Genomic DNA, 10,853 nt, shown 5'->3' on the forward strand with positions numbered 1-10,853 from the left:
GAGCTGCCTCCACCCTCTGCCACCTGTTGTCCCACCCCACAAGGTCCAGATGGCTCCAGAGTTCAGCCTGGTGTCCAGGTGTCTCTCTCCTGCAGCGGAACTTGCCAGGCTCCCATGGGAGCTGATGGGCTGTGCCCCTTGGGAAACATCGACTGCCTTTGTAGGAAGACAAATGCAGGAGCTATGGTGTCACTTGTGGTCCTGGGTGACAGCAGGGGACAACAAGGAGAGAAAGGGACAGTACTGCTTTTCCCATGCTCTGGGTGCTCTGGGACCCCTGCAATCAGGCCAATAGGGGCTGTGGGGGGATTTTTGGTGCCTCCAGTGGGCTCCTTTCAGGCTGCCTGGCCATTCGGAGGCTGCACTGCTGAGTGCTGCAGACAGGCTGGGGAGGGGAGGCTCGGACTCAGGCTGCTGCGGTGCTGTGTCCTGGGGAATTCAGGTGAAAGGAGAGGGAAGAACAGCAGGGCAGGGACAGCAGACCCAGCCACCCACGCGGGTCGTTGGGTTTTTCCTGGCGCTCGCTCCTTCTGCTGCCAGGTGCCAGGCAGGCTCTGCAGAACGCGGCCACCCTGCAGCTCCACGCCCTTTGAAGTGCACAGGAAATGGGCAGCGGTGCGGGGTGCAAGCGGAAGCCGGGCTTTTGGTGTTTTTGCCCTTCTTTGCAAAGTGATGCATGGCTATTGTGGAAAATTGTGAGATACAGAAAAGTCAAAAGAAGAACAAAACAGGCAAGCAGGAGCCCATCGTCCAGAAATAACCACGGCTAGCAGTTGGTGACTTTCCTTTCTGGCTTTTTCTCCACTGACTCTTTTTTTTTCTCATTTCTGATAACGTGCTATGCATGCAAAACTCTGTCCTTTATTATTTGTTTTACACACATACATTTAGTTCTATGGCCATAAAATATGATTTTAAGGGCTCCATAATCTTTTATTTCCAAAGGAGCTACTTTTGGCTGAATGTTAACTGATTGGGATTTTTCAGTCAGTGCCGCCACCACGCTCAGGCCTTGAAGAATGGGGAGGTGGCCAGGACCCACTGGGTCAGGCACGGAGTGCAGTGGGGATGTGGAGAGAATGGCTGAGGTCCTACAGCCACAGGCCATGTCCTGGTGGTGACCCTGAATGAGACCAGCCAGGAGAGCTGACACAGAGGAAAGAGCGCAAGTCTGAGTTGCAGGCAGAGGTAGGTTTGCATTCTGTCTGTCACTGTTACTGGATGTTACCCACACCTTCTGGGCCTCAGTATTCTCATCTGAAATATGGGCTGATAAAGACATGCCTCCAAGCACTGCACTGAAAACATCAAGTAAGGCACCATGGAACATATAGCATAGACGGTGTAGAAGAGTAAATATATGGGGCCAGTGCTGTGGTGCAGCCCATATGGGAGCCAGTTCAAGTCCCGGCTGCTCCACTTCCAATCCAGCTCTCTGCTATGGCCTGGAAAAGCAATAGAAGATGGCTCAACTCCATCTAGGGGCAACATTTGGCCCACACCCCATATGGGAGTGCCTGAGTGCAATCCTCAGCTCCAGCTCCCAAGTCTGGCTTCCTGCTGATGAAGACCCTGGGAGGCAACAGGTGTTGGCTCAACCGATCGGATTCCTGCCATCTACAAAGGAGATCTGGATTGAGTTCGCGGCTCCCAGCTTCAGCCCCAGCCCCAGCCCCAGCCCAGCCCTGAGCATTGCAGGGAACATTTTGGGAATGAACTAGAAGATGAATGATCCTTCCCACTCTCCCTTCCTTCCTTCCTTCATGTCTTGGCCTCTCAAATAAAATAAGGGAAAAATATCAGTTCATTTTAGTGCAGTACATTTTGAAACCCATGCATCATCTTTCATAACAGACATTTTCTGTGAACTTTTGGAAGACTTGTCATATGCCTGGATTTCAATTTTTTTTTTTTTTTTTTGCATTCAAATTGCCTTTTAACTCCACTTCCATGAGCAGTTTGGAGACCCCTCCCACCTGAAGGACTCGGAACAGCACCTGGCACGGGAAATACTTGCTATTCCCTGCTAGGCCATGGGGGGCTCCTGCTGGACTTGGCGAATGTCTGGGGGCTGGGCTGGGGTGGCAGCAGCACCGTGCAGTGGAGCAGACGCAGAGAGGAGGAGAGTCAGAGAGCCCCGGCAGTGAGCGTGGCAGAGCCTCATGTGCAGAGCTCAGTCAAGCCCCCAGCAGCCTCCATGAGCAGGAAGGGGTCTGGGGGTTTCCTGGTGTCCTCACCCCTGCCTCCCAGTTCATCTCCCACTAGGCCCTCTACAGACTGGACCTGTGTTTTGCTATGGGCTCTCTGAAAGGCTGGGAAAGCACTGACACACGTATTTGCTTCTGTCTAATGGCAGAGGGCAGGGTTGCCCTGGTGCATGCTGGAGGGACCGTCCACACAAATAAACACCATCACCAGAGTTCTCCCTATGGAATGAGGGCACTCGGGGTCAGCGAGGCTCCAGCACAGAGCTGGGCTTCCAGGCTCCTCATTTGCCCAGTGCCAGCTTCCTGCAGTGGGGACTGTGCAGAAGATTGGCCTGAACCATGGCTGTGTCCGCCATTCCTGGTGTGTCCTCGGCCAGTTCACTTACCTTTCTGTCAAATGGGTGCAACCCCATGTAGGTGGCAAGGTTTTTGTGTGGACTAAATAAAAGTAAAGTATCTTGGACAATCATTTACTCTCCTGCTTCTTCCTCTCCTGTCCAAGAGATACGTTGTTGCCCCATAACCCTTAGGCTGTCACATAAGCACACATGTGCACAAAACACATGCATCTGTAAGCATGCCCCACACACGGTCACACATATCAAAGCCCATGTGCACACACACAGGCACGCAAGGCACTCAGTGCATGGATGCCCAGACATGCACACACATGGGTACTTCACAGAGTTGGTGGAAAAATTAAATCAAAAGACAAGTTTGCTTTGGTGTAAAAAGTTTTTGAAGTCCCTGCAGTGCTTTCTCAATATGCATTTTTCATGAACCTTTTGAAGACTTCTTGTATGCATGGGTCTCAATTTTTTTTTGCACCAAAATAAACTTATCTTTTAATTCAGTTTTCCATGAACTTTCTGAAGCCCCTTCTGCACATGGGTGCATGACTATAGGCATGTTCACAGACACACGTGCAAAGACGCAAGCATGCAAACACACATGCATGTATGCATGTGCACACCCACATAAAAACTCACACATGCATGCATGCACACATGTACACACATGCCCTGTAGTCTGCACTCATTGGCCTACTCAGCTCCCTAATCGTGTCATGCATTTTCTCACTTGTGAGCTTTGGAAGCTTCTCTCTCCCCCCTCCTTCACCCCATAAATCTGTTCTCCTGCAGGATACATGTCAAATGTCACATCATCCGTGGGGCATTTCCTGGCATCCAATGCAGACCTGCTGCTTCTCCTTGTCCCCAGGAAACAGCCAGTGGACTGGGGGGATTTGTATTACTCAGCTGTGATCTCTTTATCTCTCTCTCTCTTTTTTAAAATTTGTTTTATTTGGCCAGTGCCACAGCTCAATAGACTAATCCTCCACCTAGTGGCACCAGCACACCGGGTTCTAGTCCCGGTCTGGGTGCCGGATTCTTTCCCGTTTGCCCCTCTTCCAGGCCAGCTCTCTGCTGTGGCCTGGGAGTGCAGTGGAGGATGGCCCAAGTTCTTGGGCTCTGCACCCTATGGGAGACCAGGAGAAGCGCCTGGCTCCTGCCTTTGGATCAGCGCAGTGCGCCAGCCACAGTGCACCAGCCGTGGCAGCCATTGGAGGGTGAACCAATGGCAAAAGGAAGACCTTTCTCTCTGTCTCTCTCTCTCTCTCACTATGCACTCTGCCTGTCAAAAAATTGTTTTATTTATTTGAAAGACAGAGTTACAGAAAAGGAGAGGCAGAGAGAAAGGTATTCCATCTGCTGGTTCACTCCCCAGATGGCCGCAATGGCCAGAGCAGCACCAATCCAAAGCCAGGAGCCAGGATCTTCTTCCAGGTCTCCCACGTGGGTGCAGGGGCCCAAGGACTTGGGCCATCTTCTACTGCTTTCCCAGGTGCACTAGCAGAGAGCTGGATCAAAAGTGGAGCAGCTGGGACTAGAACCAGTGTTTATAGAGGATGATCCTGTTGCAGGAGGCGCCTTACGTGCTGCACCACAGCACTGACCCCTAAGGACCTCTTTATAGTCTTTTTTTTAAAAAAAAAAAACTTTATTAATTTGAGAGGTAGAATAACAGAGAGAGAGAGAGAGAGAGAGAGAGAGAGAGAGAGAGAGAGAGAAAGGTCTTCCAACCTCTGGTTCACTTCCCAGATGACTGCAATGGTCAGAGCTGGCCCAATTCAAAGCCAGAAGCCAGGAGCTTCTTCTGGGTCTCCCACAAGGGGGCAGGGGCCCAAGGACTTGGGCCATCTTCCACTCAATTCCCAGGACAATATCAGGGAGCTGGAATGGAAGTGGAGCAACTGGGACTCGAACCAGTGCCCATAGGGGATGCCAGCACCATATGCAGAGGCTTAACCTACTATACCACAGTGACGGCCCCTCTCTTTACACTCTTAAAATTTACTGGCGTCCACCAAAATTTTGTTCATGTGAGTTCTACCTGTTAATATTTTCCATGTTAGAAATTAGAGCAGAGGCATTTCCTGTGTATTTATTTATGAACTCATTAAAAATAAAATAAGCCCATTACTTCTATCTGCAAGCCTTTTTAATAACTATTTTCTCATGCAAAAATTTCATAAGCATGGCATTGCTTTAGGTTTTTGCTCCTTCCCCTAATGCCTGGCTGTCAGAGGACAGCAGGGCTCTCCCCTCTGCCTCTGCAATCATAGCAGTGGATTTGATAGGATAAAGCGTGCACCTGGCCTGTCAACCCTCAGCTCTATCCTGCACCAGGTCACTCCTGGAAAACTCACTGCATGCTCAAGTGACAGTGAGTGTGATGGAGCCAGGTTGTCCCTGAGCAATGTGATGGGAGAGTTATGAGTTCACAGGTCCCCTGAGAGGGTCATGGAGAACTTGTGGGTCCCCAGGTCAGTGTGAGAAGCAGTGGATGAAATCACATGGGAGTCTTGGTGTTGGATTGCTTCTCCTCCCAGTGGAGACTGACAGCCACCTTAGCTTGACCTTGACCCTCCAACGCTGTGGGCTCATTGGTCTCTGAGGGGTCGATGAAGCTGCAGGCCCTTGCTGTGCTGTGAGGCCCCTGAGGACTGTAGGGTGAATGTCCTCCCAGCCTTGTCTTGCTCACACTGTTTTGGTTACTTCCTCTTAAATACATCTGGATCATCTGATGCCCAGCAACCGAGCAAAGCTGGTATCTTTGGTCTGGCATTTGAGGCTCTCTGTCTTTCCAATAGCGTCCAGTTCTTGACTTCTCTGCCCCCCACTCTGGGCTCTCCCCAAACCAACCATGCACACCCTTCTCTTGTGCTGGAGGTCCCAGGCTAAGTCCTCCTCTCTGTACTGAGTCTGCTGTGCAAGGCCTGGGAATGTGGACTTGCACATTACCACCTTGCCTTTGGGACAACTCCCAACCATTCTTTGGATTTTGGACCCCACAGCACTTCTCATCCTTGGGCTGCAGGGCCCTGCCTCCTCTTTCCTGCCACAGCCATTAAACATGCCCAGAGTGGCACTTTGCCCATCTTGCACAGTAATTATGCAATGCTTGTTAATGCCCCCAGTATCACACCTGAGTATTAGCTGACTGGTGTGAGTCTGTGCTGGGAGCCACTGCCCCCAGCAGAGCTGGTTCTGCACTGCCCTGTGATGCTTGGGGCAGGTAGAATTGCAGACCACAAGATGTCAGTGTTGTCTCAGCTACAGAGGAGTGGCCAGGGCCGTGGCTCCCATGCCTTGCCTTGCCTGGTCCTAGCAGAGCTGAGTGCTGCTGGGAGCTGATGGGGTTAGACAAACATTCCTCCAGCCACTGTAGAGCTGAGTGCTGCTGGGAGCTGATGGGGTTAGACAAACATTCCTCCAGCTGCTGTCACTCAGGAGGGAAGAGAACCATAGGGTGAGGGTGGAACTCCATCAAGAGGGAGGCACCCGTAGGGGCTGAGCCGGTGCATGGTCTCAGGCTGCACTCCATGTGACAGATGGATTAACCAAGTTGGAACAGGTACAGAAAGGCCACTTATTATCCTGCCAGACGTCCAGCTGAAAGCACTGTGGGGTCAGCAAGGGCCATTCAGTGGGTTTGGCAGAGCCAAATTTAAACAAAATGTGTGTGTCCACATGTAATCTTTTGTCCGAGCTGTAAGCTAGCATCCAGCAGAGTAAGAGCCACTGACTACTTTCCTCTGTTGTCTCAGGTGCCTGTGGGAAACCGCAGGGGCTTGGACTGTCCAGGCTCTGCACCCCTGTGGTGGCAGGAAAGCTGAGGGGTGTCCCAGGCTTGTCCCAGCCTCCAAGCCTCACACTCTGCATTTCCCCTGGCTGAGCTGCCTCAAGGAACACTGAGCCACCTGCTTCCCAGGTGCAGCTTCTGCCCTGTGATCTGTGTCTGCTGCAAGGCTGCCTACAGGTGTTTCTTCTCACCCTACGCAGGAGACCCAGATGGAGCTCCTGGCTCCTGGCTTCTGCCTGCTCCAGCCTCGGCCTTTGTGGGCATCTGGGGAGTGAATCAGCAGATGGAAGATATCTCTCTGTCTCCACTTCTCTCTGTAACTAACTCTGCCTTTGAAATAAATGAATCTTTTTTTAAAAAGTTAAAATTGCTCAATTTGGGACATGCTCAAGCTGACTTGCCCCAAATGGTAGAGCTAGAAACATACCAGGGGATTCCAATTCAATTCCATCAAGGTGGCATGTACCAATGCCATCTCACTAGTCCCAGTGATCAATTTCTGTTCACAATTGATCAGAATGATATGACTAAGAACCAAAGGGATCACATAAACAAGAATAGTGTCTGCAAATACTAGCTGATAGAATAAAAAACGGAGAGAATGATCCAGTATGGGAAGTGAGATACACAGCAGACCCATAGAATGGCAGATGTCCTAAACAGCACTCTGGCCTCAGAATAAGCCCTTAAAGCATGTGGATCCAGTTGAAATGCCCATGAGAGTATTTCAGGCATGGAAAGCCAAGACACTCTGGGTAAAAAAAAAAAAAAAAAAAACCTAAATGAAAGATCTCTGCGAGTGAGATCCCAGCGGAAAGAACGGGTCATCAAAGAAGGAGGTACCTTTCTCTGAAGGGAGGAGAGAACTTTCACTTTGACCATGGACTTTTCTAAATATGATCAGAGTCAGTGAACTCAGGGGGCTTCCATAGCCTTGGCAGCTCATGACAAGAGCCTAGGGTGATTACTGATGCCATAAACACGAGTGTCAATTTGTTAAGTCAACAACAGGAGTCACTGTGCACTTACTCCTCATGTAGGATCTTTGTCCTTAGTGTGCTGTACATTGAGATTTAATGCTATAACTAGTACTCAAACAGTATTTTTCACTTTATGTTTCTGTGTGGGAGCAAACTGTTGAAATCTTTACTTAATGTATGCTAAACTGATCTTCTGTATATAAAGATAATTAAAAATGAATCTTGATGTGAATGGAAGGGGAGAGGGAGTGGGAAAGGAGAGGGTTGCGGGTGGGAGGGACGTTATGGGGGGAAGCCATTGTAATCCATAAGCTGTACTTTGGAAATTTATATTCATTAAATAAAAGTTTAAAAGAAATTTAAAAAAGTTAAAATTGCTTTGAAAGAGGTTTTAAATTTTGAATGCCAAACATCAATGCCCAATAAATCTAATTGTCCTCAAATTTGTTTTTTAGGCAAAACTTTTGCTGGCCTGGATGCCATCCGTGGACCTCTTCCATTCTATTCCAGATCCTAATGTGATATTTCCCAGAAGGCCCCTCACCTCAAGGTCTCACAGGTGCTGTGATTTTGTGCAGATCCTGTTGAAAACATCATTTCTGCAAAAAAGTCTGGGGTGATTGTATTATTTTTTTATTTATTTACTTATTTTTTATTTTTTTTCTTTTTTGACAGGCAGAGTGGACAGTGAGAGAGAGAGAGAGAAAGGTCTTCCTTTGCCGTTGGTTCAACCTCCAATGGCCGCCACGGCTGGAGCGCTGTGGCCGGGGAACCGCGATGATCCAAAGTCAGGAGCCAGGTGCTTCTCCTGGTCTCCCATGGGGTGCAGGACCCAAGTACTTGGGCCATCCTCCATTGCACTCCCTGGCCACAGCAGAGAACTGGCCTGGAAGAGGGGCAACCGGGACAGAATCCGGTGCCCCCACCGGGACTAGAACCCGGTGTGCCGGCGCCGCAAGGCGGAGGATTAGCCTAGTGAGCTATGGTGCCGGCAAAGTGACTACTGATTGTATTATTTAAGATCTTCTAAAGGCATCACAGATGAATTATTGATTTTTTTAAATTAAAATTAAGAAGAGAGATAAATCTCTACAATTATTTGTAATTCACCAGATGTGAGGACGCGGGGGCTGCTGAAGCAAGAGCCTCAGTGGGAGATGCTGGGGAAGGTTTTCAATGCAGAATCGATGAGACATAGGACAGTCATGAAAAGGTGAATCAGGATCTGAAACAGCCCTTTCCTCTGAGTCAGTTACACAGAGGCAGGGGAAGCATCCGAGATTTCACTGAACCGTGCGGCTAAGGCTGGGACTGGCAGTGAGGAGGGTGGGGACAGCAGAGGCAGAGGGACAGGGGTCCAGTGCTCATTGTCCTGGGGACTGGGCCAGGCACACCAGAGTCACAGCCATTCCCCTCTGCTTGAAATGTGAACACACGGACTTACCTCCATGGCTGTGGCCCTAACCTCTTCCCATCTAGCTGGGTAGACTCCCAGAGATGAGCCCAGGAGGCTCACGTGGTGTTGGAGTACAGCCCACAGCACCACAGTGGTACTTACTTGTCACCCCCTCGCCTGCCAGGGTTTCCTCAGAACCGGAGCGGTTGTCGTGCATCTGGTTCCTATAAAGGCCCACAGGGACGGGACAACCAGTGATGTCACACGTCACTTTATTGGGCAGAGCACGGCCACTCAGAGAGCTTAAGTCCCACAGGGTCACATGGCTGGTAGGCATCGCAGCAGAGCCAGGAGTTGAACCACAGGGTATGGCTCTGGAGGCTGTGCCACTGACTCTGTGTTATGCTGAGTGGTGACAGCGCCATCGTCTCTGTGGGTGTGCACCTGGATCCTGAGGAGTGGAGATTTTCCAAGGAAGAAACATCAGGGTTTCACTTTCTGCCGGGCATGCAGTGCCCAGGAGGAGCTGGGTTACGCCCTTCACAGCGGAAGGGCCAGGTGTTTGCCTGAGCCTCTGTACATGCCCATGGGGCCCACCCTCATCCATCCTTTATGGCTCTATTTCTGGTTGGGCCCACAAAACCTAGAGAGGACACTGTATGTTACAGAGATGTGTGGGCATGTGGGTGCGTGCATGCATGTGCATCTGTGTCTGGGTGTTGTCAGGAGAGGCTCCCTGATAGCTGACATTTAGCTTAGCAGACAGAGATGAGCAGGAGACAACCTCGAGCATAAATTCGGGGCCAGGTGGTGAGGTCAGAGGGTGGGGTTGGGAAATGACATGTTGTGCCATCAAATGGAGCAAATCTTTCAGAATTGCTAGACAGTGAAACAGTCACGTGTGAAGAGTTCAGGGTTATAGCCTCACATCCAGAGTCAAAGACTGGTGAAAAGCATGCAAGGAGGCAGCAGTGGAACCAGAGAGCTGGGGCAGAGGAGGGTCTGCCAGCCTAAGCGAGCTGGCAGTGATGCGCTGCTGGAGTGAGTGTGCAGATCCAGATTGGCGTCTGACCACACAGCCGAACCCTCCGTCCTCTTTTCATCAGGGATAAATTTTTCCTACCAGGTAAAAGTCATTTACAACGTGTCAATATGCTAAAGTTAACATCTACCTTGACAAAGCCCCACTCTTCCTCGGTCTTCAATGGTGAGTCCAGTGAAATAGCTTTTCCCTTGAAGGGAAAGAGGTCTTGAGGCAGGCTTGCTAGACAGTGAGCTAGCATGATACTGAGAGACACTAGAAGCTTTATTCCCAAGCTTGCCATACAAATACCACAAAATCCAGAAGGCTAGAAATAGGGGGAGGAGCAGAGTGGGTAATGAGACAGGCAAGGTAGCCAGGGCTGATATGGTGTTCATGCAATCATCTTTCCACCCATCTACCCATCCACCCACCCATCCATTTCTCCACCACCTGTTCAACCATCCAGTTATCCACCCCCAGTCTACCCATCCAGCCATCCAGCCATCCAGCCATCCACCCAACCATTCATACACCCATCCAATCTTCATTGAATGTGCCAAGTACTAGCCTTAGAGTTGGAAGCAAAGGGGTAAACAAGACAGGCATGATTTTGCTCCTCTGCAGCTTACATCTAGCAGAGGGAGAAACACATTAACTTTGTCACCTCCATGGGTGTGGTCCTCCTTAGTGTGGTCAGGGAAGGCTTCCACAGAGTGACAGCAGTGAGCAGAGGGATCAGCTATTCAGGGTCTGGGAAGTAGATTCCAGCATGAAGGAGCCAGTGCAAGGCTGGGAATGAATGGAGCAGGCAACAGAGAGAGGAAATAAATGGCCAGAAGGCAGGAGCAGGGACTGAGGTGGGGAGCATCCACACAGCCCCTGACCTGAATTCCCCTCTAAGAGAGGTGAAGCTGGGAGATGCTGTGACCTCACTGCAGTGAGCTGATCTCTGTGGCTGTTTGTGGAGCATGGAATATGAGATGCGGTGAAAGAAGAAGGAGACCAGGGCAGGTGGGCTTGGAGAAGGAGACACCAGTGCCTGCCCTGCAGTGTGATCTTGCCCAGGTTCTTGTTATTGAAGTGCTGCCTGGGTCGGTAAG

At 50.3% G+C, this 10,853-nt stretch overlaps 1 long non-coding RNA gene across 1 annotated transcript; it reads right to left on the reverse strand.

Annotated features, from left to right (window-relative positions):
* Positions 1–9,594: 9,594 nt before the first annotated feature.
* LOC149122079 (uncharacterized) lies at positions 9,595–10,850 on the reverse strand. The gene is made up of 3 exons (XR_016221358.1): positions 10,638–10,850; positions 10,418–10,542; positions 9,595–9,848 (listed from the first exon to the last, which is right to left on the reverse strand). It is a non-coding gene; the product is annotated as an uncharacterized LOC149122079 (long non-coding RNA).
* Positions 10,851–10,853: the final 3 nt, after the last annotated feature.

Source organism: Oryctolagus cuniculus, chromosome 15 (assembly GCF_051225735.1).
Source record: "Oryctolagus cuniculus isolate XC-2025 breed Fujian yellow rabbit chromosome 15, ASM5122573v1, whole genome shotgun sequence".
Taxonomy (NCBI): domain Eukaryota; kingdom Metazoa; phylum Chordata; class Mammalia; order Lagomorpha; family Leporidae; genus Oryctolagus; species Oryctolagus cuniculus.